Below are 12,852 nucleotides of genomic sequence, written 5' to 3' on the forward strand. Positions count from 1 at the left end.
AATATGCTCTGAGATAGATCATATGTTAAGCCACAAAACAAGTCTTACAAATGTAAGAAGTTTTAAATCATATCTAGTATCATATTTTTACCACAATGGTAGAAAGTACATATCAGTGACAGGAGAAATTTTGGGAAATTCACAAATACATAGAAATCGAGCAACATTCTCCTAAACAATGAACGAGTCAAAGAAGAAATTTAAAAAGAAATGAAAAAAACATTAAGATAAATGAAAGTAGACACAGAACATAGCAAAACTTACAGGATGCAGCAAAACTAGTTCTAAGAGGGAAGGTTATAGCAGTAAATACCTACATCAAAAAGAACAAGTCCACATAAGCAAGCTAACATTACACCTCAAGGAACTAGACTAAGAACAACAAACTAACCTCAAAATTAGTAGAAGAAAGGAAATAATAAAGATCACAACAGAAATAAATGAAATAGAGACTAGAAAAACAATAGAAAAGATAAATGAAACTGAGGGTTGGTTTTTTGAAAAGAGGACACTCACGAACTTTTAGATAGACTAAGAATAGAAGACTCAAAGTTGTAAATGAAAAAGTAGACATTACAATGAAAGTATAAACAATCATAAGGATTATTATGAATAATTATACACTAACAAATTGGAAAACCTGGAAAAAACAAATTCCAGACGCATACAGGCTATCAAGGCTGAATCGTGGAGAAAATCTGAACAAAGCAATAATGGGTAAGAGAATTGAATCAATAATAAAAAGTTTCCCATCAAAGGAAAGCCCAGGACTGGATGGCTTCACTGCTGATTTCTACAAAACATTAAAAAGAATACAAATCCTTCTCAAGCTTTTCCCAAAAGTGAAGAGAAGGAAATACTTCCCAACTTATTGTACAAGGCCAGCATTACCATGATATCAAAGTCAGACAGAGATACTAGAAGAAAATAAAATTACAGGCAAATTTCCCTGATTAACCTAGGTGCAAAAGTCCTCAAAAAAATTCTAGCAAACTGAATTCAACAGCACATTAAAAATATCATAAACCAACCAGGGGTGGTGGCTCACACCTGTAATCCCAGCACTTTGGGGGGCTGAGGCGGGTGGATCACCTGAAATCAGGAGTCCAAGACCAGCCTGGCCAACATGGTGAAACCCCATCTCTACTAAAAATGCAAAAATTAGCTGGACGTGGTCACACGTGCCTGTAGTCCCAGCTACTCAGGAAGCTGAGGCAAGAGAATTGCTTGAACCTGGGAGGTGGAGGCTGCAGACAAGGATCTCCACTCTTGCCACTTCTATTCCACATAGTACTGAAAAACCTAGCTTGAGCAATCGGGGAAAGGAAAGAAATAAAAAGCAACTACATCAGAAAGGAATAAATTAAACTGTTCTTGGCTTTCAGACAACATGATCTTATATATAGAAAGCCCTAAAGACTCCATCAAAAAACTGTTAAAACTAATAAGTGAATCTGATAAAGTTGTATCCTGAATGAATCCTAGAAATAAAAATGGGCATTCATGAAAACACTATTCACATTTGAGTAAAGTCTGTTGTTAATAGCAAAATACCAATGTTAATTTCTCAGTTTTGAAAATGGTACCATGATTATGTAAGATGTTAACATTAGGAGAAACTGAGTGAAAGGCATACAGAAACTCTCTGTACCTTCCTTGCAACTTTAATGTAAATCTAAAATAAATTATTGCAAAATAAAAATTTTAAAAATTATATGGAAATTTTATATACAATTAATGATCTTTTATCTGTGACATAAAGAAAATGATACATTTTGAATATGTTCTTTTACGGGCCATGAGAACTCAACTCAGTTCACTTTCAAGGACTGACCCAAATATTACATTTGAAAGGAGAGAAGTGGGGAATAATAGCAGATGAAAGTTATGTTCTCATAAAAGAAAACTTGAAGATTGTATAAGAAATGTATTTCCAGTCCCAAATCAATTGATTGGCATTGCTAAGTGGCAAAGAATCATAGAAGAAGTAAAAGAAAATGAGCTAAAATGCTTAGTTGCTGGTGCTGTTTCTCCTTTTGCAGGAAATCTCAGTATGCCCAAGGCAGTGAATGCCATGTGGGATCCCCATTCCCTTCTCTTCTATAGAAAGAAGAGTGTGGAAAAAAGCAGGAGTGGCTTCTGCTGGTTCCAGGGCCATAACACATATTAGTCCCAATAAGAACACCACTTCCTGTGACTGGACAGGCAATGCCACTAAATCATAAGAAAAACTACTGCAAAAGCAAAATTTCAGGTGAACACAAGTCAAAGTAACGAGGAAGTCAACATTTTCCACAAGCAAAAAGTTGTAGATAGACAACTAAAATCCTTCAGGGTATTTGGTTTAGAAAAAAATTCCACCAGCACATATTTATATAACTGTTTTAAATGAAGTCAAAATATTTCTGGAGCTCTTTGCTGGATAAGAAATTGTTTGTATTTATCTGCTATTCCATATCATGTTTTTCACTTAAGAATATCAAAAGAGTTCCATTTGTATGTCTTCATCTATTCATAGAGTGGGGGAAATGTGTTCAGAGAGACTTGAAGCTAAGTGGGCAAATCTTTACAAGCTGGTATATTCCTACTGTTTGAAGCTGGTATATTCCTACTGTTTCAAAAAGATTACCCAAACAATGGTCTCCACACAGCCCCACATCTACTCTTTTACTTGCTAGACTGCTCCTTTGGAAGTGCCTATGAATTTCGTGTGACATTTTAGGGACACAAAATCAACCCTGACCCTCATAGACTGCCAGGAAAGTACGTGGAGAGCCTTATTTTTTTCCTTTTGTCATACTTCACCATGTGAGGCTGAGATTCCCCAGGAAGAAGCTCTGATATCATCATCAATGCCTGTCCCTTTTGATATCCTCTTCTTTAACAGTTGCTTCAGTTTCCTCATCTGTAAAATGAGGATAACAAATAGAGCTATCTCAGGGCTATTGTGTGGATTAAATAAGAGCATTATCTCAATTTTCATGGTGAGAAAGGCCCAGGCAACAGTGCCAAGTGTATAAAGTGTTTAATAAGTATTTGTCGAATAAGTAGATAAATTAATGAATTCTTCTACCTCTAGAAAATTCATAAGTCTCTGCCATGCTCTTCCTAATACCTGGGCCACTCTTCTAAATACTGGAGGGCTGTATAGGTAGCTGGAGTACTAATTCCAGCAACTGGGTAGCCAAGCACCTATTCTTAGCCTAAAACAAAACTCCTGAATGTTGCCTGGCCTGCAGATTGTGCCGTAATTTCAGCCACTCTCTACTTCAAATAAAATCTTGGTTCCTTTGCCCCCAATACTACAAAGAACTTTTCCAAATTTTAACCCCAACTGGACTATATCTTTAGAGAAATGTCTAATTAATTTGCTTCCTAGGGAACCATCTAGTGCTATTAGATTGTTTAGGTCTCAAGGTGTGTGTGTACAGTCAGCTCCGATTGAAGGGGAATTGCATAGATTCTCCAGATGGTAGGCTGCATGACTTATTCTTTAACGTGCTAAACCCCAGTTATCAACATTAGCCCCCAAAGCACAGGGAAGAAGAGAACATGGTCTTTCATAGAGTTCTGCGTTTCTCCACTGGGATGGCCCAAGTGAGAGATTTTGACACATTGCCTTCCTCGTCTAGAAAACTAGCATGCTTTTCTTTGTTTACCTTGGCCTTGGCCTGCTCGGCCAGTCTGGGCTTCCTGGGCAAACACAACTCCGGGTGAGTCCCTCATCCCCAACCTTCTGAATCTGGCAGAGTCACAAACCATGCCCACCTCCCTGCTCATGCCTCAATCTTCTCAGGCCCTCCCTGTGTTGAACCCTTAGTGCTGCCACTTGCTTGTTCTTGTTCCCTGACCAGATCATATGTCCCTGCCACCCAGTCCTCTCCTCACCCGTCTCCTCTTTACCTTCATTTGGTCCCCTGTCTATAAGCAGGCCAGGTTGTAGCCTCCAGAGTTCAGAACTGAGGCCTGGGCATCAGAAGCCTGCTGTTGTAGGAAATCTGAGTTTGATTCAAATATGTGGGGTGAGAGTCAGAGGCAGCTCTGGTTTCATTTTGAAGTTTCATTTTGCCAGCAACAGAAACTATGTCTGACTTAAGCAGAAAATACACTTTTTTCAAAGGATATGAGGTAGCTCACAAACTCTTCAAGAACACTGGGCTCAGAGGACAGGTGGGAGCAGAGACCCAAGACCAGTGAGGCTCTCCAGTCCCCATGGAACACAGGGAGCTGAATGTTAGCAGTACTGGCACCACCACAACCAAATGGGTTCTCTCCTGTTTCTGCTTCTTTGTGCCACTGGCTCCCTGTTCAAAGGCTGGAGTGATGCATCTGAGGGATCCACCCTAGGGCACATGCTTACACTTGAGCTGCAGGGAGGGCTAGTGAAGGGGGTTTTCTGGCCTTTAGGCAGGAAATTTCTCAAACATGAAAGGTAGTTCATATACTAGGTAGCCAAAAATGACAAATGTCAATTGCATTTGTCTCATTTGTCTCACCATTTTCCATTCTGTTCCTCATTCCTGTTTCCTGAAAACTAAAGCTATCACAATGCCCCATCCACCTCCCACTGCAGAATGTCCTGGAAATCTGGCCTCTGCACTCCTATTTCCACCACAGCATGTGGTTCCCCAACTCAGGATTTGTGGCATGACCTCCAATTCCTTCTCCAAAATTTTCTTTGTGCAAGTTTTGAAAGGAAAGGAACATCAGCACTCTCAGTTCATCCTGAAAGATGGAGTAGGAAGGTATAAGCTGCCACTTCTCTGCTTTACACATTCCTATCCTGAAGTTTAACACATGCTTACAAACTGTGTACATCATCAGATTAGCTTCTTTGCTTGTCTAATTCTATGATCACTGCTTTTGGAATATACAGGGGCTGGGGCCAGGTTGCTGGGAAGCCACAGGCTTATTAGAGCTAGTAGAAACCTTTCTGAGTTTGCAAAACAACAAGCCTTTAAAGAAAACATGTGCCCTTAGAGGACACTATCACACAAAGATTCCTTTTAGAAGACATTATCCCGCAAAGGCTCCCTGGATGTCAAAGTTCTTCCAGAGACTGAGAATTCAAAGGTCATCAACTGAGAGAGATATTCCTATCACCCCTCCTTGATGATCACTAGCAGAGGGCTTTGTGTTCATTCCATTCCCTCGCCAACATTTGGTTCCCAAGCTTGTCCTCTTATATCCATCTACCCATGTCCTGGAATGCAGCCAGCCCACCGACACTGATAGGATGGATGCTAGCTGCAGCGAGACTGCTTGTCTGCTGTATACAGAGAGGATGACAGCAGGACATCAGAACAGCTGTTGGAAGGGAGAGGAAGTGGGCAGCTGCAAGCAGGGTGGTCAGGAGAAGTGCCTCAAAGATGCCCTGAGATGCAACACATCACAAAGCACCACATCTTTAAACAGCCAACCAGGCAGAACAGCCTGTTGGGAAATGACCAGAAACATAAGATTCCTTTCTAAACGGAAGTCTGGGTCAGGAAGTGAGTCAAAGAAGCAAAGCAGCCAAAGGAGGTTAGGACTATTGTATGCTGAGAGCAGTTCCAGTGACCAAATCAAAGGTCCTTTTCTGTGTGGGCCTCTGGAAGGTTCTCCAGGTACTCCACAGCACATAGTTTTAGACGTTTTTTGTTCTAAAGCAAAAGAAGTGGTTTCAAAATCCTTCCAATCCATCCAAACACTTCCTGGCATGTTTACACTCTATATACCACAGACAGCATGCAAAATCTTGATGGTAAGGTCACTACAAGCATTGGAACCGATATATCAGTACCTTGGCATGACCAAGAGCAAGTTCAAAAGGGGGAAAATCATATCAAGAAGCTCTGGCAAAAGAAAGATAACAGCAATGGAGCCCAAATCCTGGCTTTAGATGCTAGCAAGCTCAAGTCTAAGGCAAAACACAGTGGATTATATCATTCTTGATGTCTACTTGGAGGAGGCTAGACAAACTTTTTGTTGCTCCTGAACTATGCTTAGGTATGAGGCAGTAGGCAACTTCACTGAAGCAGTTCTGAATGCACACACACAAACAAAGAGAGAGAGAGTGGCACCTTTCTTGTCTCACCTCCCTTCCACCCCCACAACCCCCACAGCTTATCTCAAGCTTTTCTGGTTTTGAGATGGAGTTTTGCTCTTTTTGCCCAGGCTGGAGTGCAATGGCGCAGTCTTGGCTCACTGCAACCTCTGCCTCCTGGGTTCAAGTGATTCTCCTGCCTCAGCCTTCCAACTAGCTGAGATTACAGGCAAGCGCCACCATGCCCAGCTAATTTTTGTATTTTCAGTAGAGATGGCATTTTGCCATGTTGGCCAGGCTGGTCTCGAACTCCTGACCTCAGGTTATCCACCTGCCTTGGCATTCCAAAGTGCTGGGATTACAGGCATGAGCCACCGTGCCCAGTCTCTCAAGCTCTTTCAAAGACTGACTCTGTAAAGTTGCGTCTCTAGGGGTCCAGAGAAATATAATACAAAAATGAATTCTCTGGTGATCTAGGTGCTTAACATAGGGATAGCATTTACAGGCTCCTAAAGTCACCTGTGTTTCAGACTGGGCCTATTCACCCTCAAAACCCCTTTTACCAACTTCTTCAGATCCAACTGAGTCAATTAGTTTCAAACACTTCTTGCTAACTAAACAAATGCACTTTTAAATATTTTTAAATGTTCATGTCTTATTATGAACAAATGTTTTACTGCCAACACTTTTTGAAATGTTGAAAGCCTCTCCACTGCATTAAATTCCCCTCAAGAATATCCCTTGACTTATCCTGACTTTTGACAGAAACCATTTCATTTTGCCAGAAAATACACATTTAAGGCATCTAACAATTACCATAACCCCCTCAGATTGTTGACTGAAAATCCATTGTGTGGAGGCCCAGTGTGTGGACCATAAAGGCTGTTTCATGTGAGCAATAAAGAATCTAACTTCTATCAGCATCCTCAGGGAGGACCCGAGGCCCCTGCCTCCAGGCTGGCTAAGGCCTTTTTTTCTGGAAGCCTTGCCCCACCTGTTTCTGTTGCATCAAGTTATCAGTTGAAACTCCTAACTTGCATATGATAAGCCTTGGAAGTCAAGGCCTGGCCTAGAAGATGCTGATGGCAGGGATGGTTTCCAAATGCCCCCAGCATATTTTATTTTAAATAAGCTGCTTTTCTGATGAAGCTATCAGGAAAGTTAAGGACAAAAATAGCTCAATTCCTAGTAGAGATTTATTGAAAATTATCCAACTAGATGTTACTGCATATTTCAATGTGATTAGAACTAGATGCTCTTCCTGACAATGATTGTCCTGTGACTATGATTAGGAGAAGGTAAGAAGGGAGCTGAGGGGTGACCCATGCTCAGAATAACATATAAAGTAAAAAGAACCAAGAAAGAGAAGGAGCCAGATGATTCTGGATCTGGCCAAAATAGGTCCCTACCCACACAAGATAGACTATAAAGATGGTAGGAGATGTGGTCATGAAAGGTCAAAATATAGAACAAGGTGGAAGGGAGATAAGACAGACAAGTCCTGGAAAAGTGCAGGTTCTTCACAATCGTAGAACGAGTTTTAAACAAGCGATGCTGGGCTGCTGGCTTTTCCACTCCCACTGCTTTATTTCTAAATCTACACTGCTTACAACTTTTTTCCTTTCATAATACAAATAAAGTTAAACCATAGATTTCTTTGGAAGTCACTGAGAAAGTTATAACACTGATATTAAATTCACATATGCCCATATAACATACAAATCCTATATTGAGTGATCAAGAAATAATATTATCCACCTGGAAGCGCCCAAGAATTTGGTTAGCAAGCCCTTTGAGTAGCTGTCAGTGTGAGGGCCTGTGACGAAGATGGAGATGATAGAAGAAACCTGCCCCATTTCCCTTTCCTCTCTACGGTGAGGAGGCAATTCTAGCAACTTGCTGTGTAAGGGTCTGTGTGGGGAGGTCCACACATGGCAGAGTCAGGCCCTTCACCTTTCTTCCCCAGTCACCAGCAGCCAAGGAGTGATTGCTTTCTCCTTTTAACAGGAAGTAGTACTGGCCCAATTCTGAATTTCTGCAAGAGTGCAAAGATGCGTTCACACGTTTAAAAGCAAAAAGTAGTAGAGGCTGCTCCTATGGAGATATCCTGCTGGCCATCTGTGTCCAGAAGCTGGCTACCTTCTCAGATGTTCATTCAATTCCTTCACCAGTTACCTATCTGGGATCTCCTGTGTCCTCAGTTTAGCAGATGCTATGGGGTAGATGTTAAGCAGCATGATCTGCTGGCCCAGCAACCCAGACTGGACTGCAGCCATACAGGGTGATTATTAGGTTGGCGCAAAAGTAATTGTGGTTTTTGCCATTGTAATGGTAATACAATCTTGAGTGCTGGCCCTTCCTAGAGAGACTCTTATCACACAAAGCCTCTGTTAAATTCCTAGACAAAACACCTGGCCTCAGGGTTTTAAGTTCCCGTTGTGGGAGTCCTTATCTTTTTCTTAACTGTAATATTAGAGGGTGGATGATGCTGATACTAGAATTTACATTCCATATGAATACCTAAGTGCTTTGTATACTGAATGTACTAGTCAGGACATGCACATAATAAATTGGAAAATTATTGAGCATCAACTCTATGCACAGTCTTGTGCTGGGCACCCTTTTATTAGTGGGTGTTTATCAAAGTATTCAATAATGGTCAGTTAGGATAAATGTGGTTGCATAATACTGACAAAGGTAGTATTGGATATATATGTCATTATGCCTAGATATAATTATGCCTATTATTTGTTTCCTTCTGGGTTAGTATTCCTTTGAGAAAAGATATTAATATACACAACAATGGCACATCTGTTCCCTACAGGTAAGGTGCGACTGACAACATCACAAGTCTACCTTTGCATAGTTTTGTGCTTATTAACATTTTAATCTATAAGCGATGCTATAACTCTGGGTGATGGCCTGGTTCACCAGGACTGCTGTGAAGGGTGACTTCTTTGATGTAACAAAAGATATTTAAATGAGTCTATGGACTGTACGGAAAGTTGCCCTAAAAACAAGTCACCCAGAGGTCTATTTTATAATCCTTGCACATTGGAAACAGGCTGAGGCCTTGCTGCCAGCAGCCATCTGGGGTGGGGTAGGAGCTGTGGGAAGCACACACCTACTAACAGGAACAAGATAACCCATCCAGAGAGTGATCTATGCTGCTCAAGAATGGGTGATTTTTTTTTTATTATTATTATACTTTAGGTTTTAGGGTACATGTGCACAATGTGCAGGTTTGTTACATATGTATCCATGTGCCGTGTTGGTGTGCTGCACCCATTAACTCGTCATTTAACATTAGGTATATCTCCTAATGCTGTCCCTCCCCCCTCCCCCCACCCCACAACAGGCCCCGGAGTGTGATGTTCCCCTTACTGTGTCCATGAGTTCTCATTGTTCAATTCCCACCTACGAGTGAGAACATGCGGTGTTTGGTTTTTTGTCCTTGCGATAGTTTACTGAGAATGATGATTTCCAGTTTCATCCATGTCCCTACAAAGGACATGAACTCATCATTTTTTATGGCTGCATAGTATTCCATGGTGTATATGTGCCACATTTTCTTAATCCAGTCTATTGTTGTTGGACATTTGGGTTGGTTCCAAGTCTTTGCTATTGTGAATAGTGCCACAATAAACATACGTGTGCATGTGTCTTTATAGCAGCATGATTTATAGTCCTTTGAGTATATACCCAGTAATGGGATGGCTGGGTCAAATGGTATTTCTAGTTCTAGATCCCTGAGGAATCGCCACACTGACTTCCACAATGGTTGAACTAGTTTACAGTCCCACCAACAGTGTAAAAGTGTTCCTATTTCTCCACATCCTCTCCAGCACCTGTTGTTTCCTGACTTTTTAATGATGGCCATTCTAACTGGTGGGAGAATGGGTGATTTTTACCTAGGAGAGAGAGAGAGAGAGAGAGAGTGTGTGAGAGAGACAGAGTGTGTGTGTGTGTGTGTGTTAAAACTATATGAGCTGTGAAAGAGTTTAGTGGAGGCCAGAGTTTCAATTTTAAGTGGGATCAGTCTACATCTGCTGGTATAAATCAACCCAGCTGTAGGAACTGGGCCCACAGCTTTCTCAGACACCTATTGTTGAGGGTAGACTTGGGCTGACAGTGATATAAACACCACAGAAAAGGCTCTCAGGGGTAAATAGAAAGCAGGAAAAGACCCTGGCCCCCTCCAGCCAGCAGTTCTCTGAGTTCTGTCTTCAAAGGCAAAGCTGGGTTTCTGGAAGCCACAGGCCTCTCCCACCCCTGACTGCACTGAGAAATGCTCACCTGCGTCCTCAGTCTTGTCCATCTTGTGGCATCTGCACACACAGCCCCCGGCCAGGCACTCAGCCAGAGCTTTGGAAATCCTGATTCAGCAGGCGCTCTGCTTAAGAGTGGCAGGCAGGTCCCTTTGCTCCTTACTGGTGACCTTTTGCCCAGGTCATCACCTGCTTCCAAAGGGATTTAAAATGAGGCATGGGGAAAGGACCGTTACAAATTCGCACTTCATTCTCTTTATTTGCACCTTCTTTCTTCTTTTCTCTCATCTTTCCCTGCGTTCTCTCCCTCTAGCTTTCCCTCTCTCCTTCCACACACTGTGTCAGGTAGGTGAAGCTTCCAGACTACTAGGGGAACACCTGTTTCCTTAGTTGTCCCACGGTCACCCCTAAAGCTGTCTCTTCTCAAGGGCGGCCGATCTCTGAGGTCCATGTGGCACAGCCTCCAGGGAGTGGACCAGCTATGAACTTGTAAGGAGGAAGGATCCCGCCTTCTGCTTCCAGCTTCCTCCAGTATTGAAAAGCAGTGGAGCCAGTGAAGATCTGTTTCTGTCCGTGAAAAGAATCCCCTATATCCTAAGAGATCAGCTCAGCAATGAAGGGGTTACTCTCCTTGGTGTGGGGGTTGGGGGTGTAGAAAGTTGCAGGACACTCTTCTCAGCTTGTCTGATGGAGATGCGACCTGGCACCACTGAAAAGCTTTAAGATTAATGGAGAAAAGGCGAAATCTGACAGCTTTTCCACTGGTTTCAGTCCTCCTGGGTGGGCTGATTGGTCTTGAATGTCACTAGCTACTTAATCTTGTGTATCTGAAACAGACTGGTGTGTTTGGGGAGCCCTGTTTGCTCTGTATAGACATCAATTGGAGAGGCAGATAAAAGGAAACTGCGATGAATTTCTCCTTTAAGCCTTTCACCAGGCACTTTCTGACTGCAAAATAATTAGTGACCCTGGCAGACACAACCATCCTGTGGTAGATGCTCCTGCCACACCCCTGGTGCGACTCTGACTTCCCTGGACAAGCTGCTTCTGCTCTGTTCAGTGCAGACTCATGCTGCCTACATATTCTTCCTGCTCACCAACTTTTTTTCTTTTTTTTCTTTTTTTTTAACTACATGGGCTTGCTTACCATTATGAACTATGGGTGCCTGCTTGATCTGGTGGCTGAGCAAACGGATCTCCAGAGACACAGATCTACAAGCACAAATGTGGACAGGGAAATAGAAGGACAAAATAAATAAATAAATAAATCCCGAAATGCACCCATTTGCCTGCATATATGTCTCAAACAAATAGGGTTGAGCTATTTTTTAATAACCAAAACATCTACCCAGGAATGGAAATTTAAAAATCAAATGATGCTTTCTATATCCTGTTTTTTCAAACTGAATACATAAAAGAAGGCATTCAGGTTAAGTGTCAAGCATTAAAAGAGAAAGAAGAAATACAACAGTGTTTGCAGAGGAGGTTACAATAGATTGGCTCCTTATATTTAAAAGATAGGAATGTTTGGTGATGAAGTAACTCTGTCTAGTCTGGTTTGGTCTGGTGTGAGAAGTCTCTGATGCATTTTACACACACATAGTGGTTTATGAAGAACCTGTCATAAACCTAAACGATAGCACCAATTAGAGATGAGCTTCCATTCATATATTTCAGATCATTTGCCCTTACCCTTTCCTCACTTTCTGATTCTTTAAACTCATGAGTGTGGTTGAGTGTATCATCGGGTGATGAATAGCTAGAGATGACTGAGGCCAACAGACTATATATTAATCATCCTTAGCCTAGCATCTGGGAATCCATAAAACTCTCTGTACTTTCAAACACAAGAGAAAGCCACATTCTCCAATGTCTGAAATTTGCCACTTACAAGCACACACAGGTCTATGCAGGGCATCTTCCTGCAATGTGCTTTGGGCTATGATGAAAAGTTTCTTTAAGGCAGAACACTTTCCAGTAAACATATACAAAATTCATCATAAACCAGACTAATTCTTCTGTCTACCAAAGGAAGATGGAAGACATAAACTGAGTCCAACACCACAGCAAGGTATCACAGGTCTCTATTACGACTTTGAAATAGCACCAGATATCTGGCTGTTTTTAAATTGCCAGTTTCTCCTCTTTGGTTGAGGATGTCTGCCAAAAAGAAGATACAGGAAGTTACTGATGGGCCGTAAAATGGAAAATGAAGTGAAAAATTAGTCTTCACTATACCAAAGCAACCTCATTTCAATTACCATTGCAAACATAGGTTATACTTTATTTTGTGACTTACTTTCTCTTTTAAAGATACAGCCTCACATTGTTGAGACAGCCATTGCAAAATTATAATTGAGGCAGTGAAAGAGATCTGAACTAACCAACTCTACCTTGCTTCTAAGCTCCAAGCTGTCCTTGTTCATTCCTGGGTATAGGCCAAACTAACTCTGGGAGAAACTTAGTTTATGGTTTAGCTTTGAAACAAAGATGTTAACAGCCCTTTCCCAAAACAAACCCCCTTTCTGCCTGAGGACTAGACTGCCTTTGCAGGACTAA

At 41.7% G+C, this 12,852-nt stretch overlaps 1 long non-coding RNA gene across 1 annotated transcript in view; it reads right to left on the bottom strand.

The window, feature by feature from the left end:
- Nucleotides 1-1,646: 1,646 nt before the first annotated feature.
- The window catches only part of LOC116462575 (uncharacterized), a 52,488-nt gene continuing 41,282 nt past the window's right edge, over nt 1,647-12,852 (bottom strand). The window contains exons 3-6 of the long non-coding RNA XR_004246389.1: nt 11,441-11,505; nt 10,322-10,482; nt 3,889-3,998; nt 1,647-2,905 (exon numbers count right to left, since the gene is read on the bottom strand). This is a non-coding gene — a long non-coding RNA (uncharacterized LOC116462575). The remainder of the gene's footprint in view (nt 2,906-3,888; nt 3,999-10,321; nt 10,483-11,440; nt 11,506-12,852) is intronic.

This window comes from Hylobates moloch, unplaced genomic scaffold (genome assembly GCF_009828535.3).
Source record: "Hylobates moloch isolate HMO894 unplaced genomic scaffold, HMol_V3 SCAFFOLD_23, whole genome shotgun sequence".
Classification (NCBI taxonomy): domain Eukaryota; kingdom Metazoa; phylum Chordata; class Mammalia; order Primates; family Hylobatidae; genus Hylobates; species Hylobates moloch.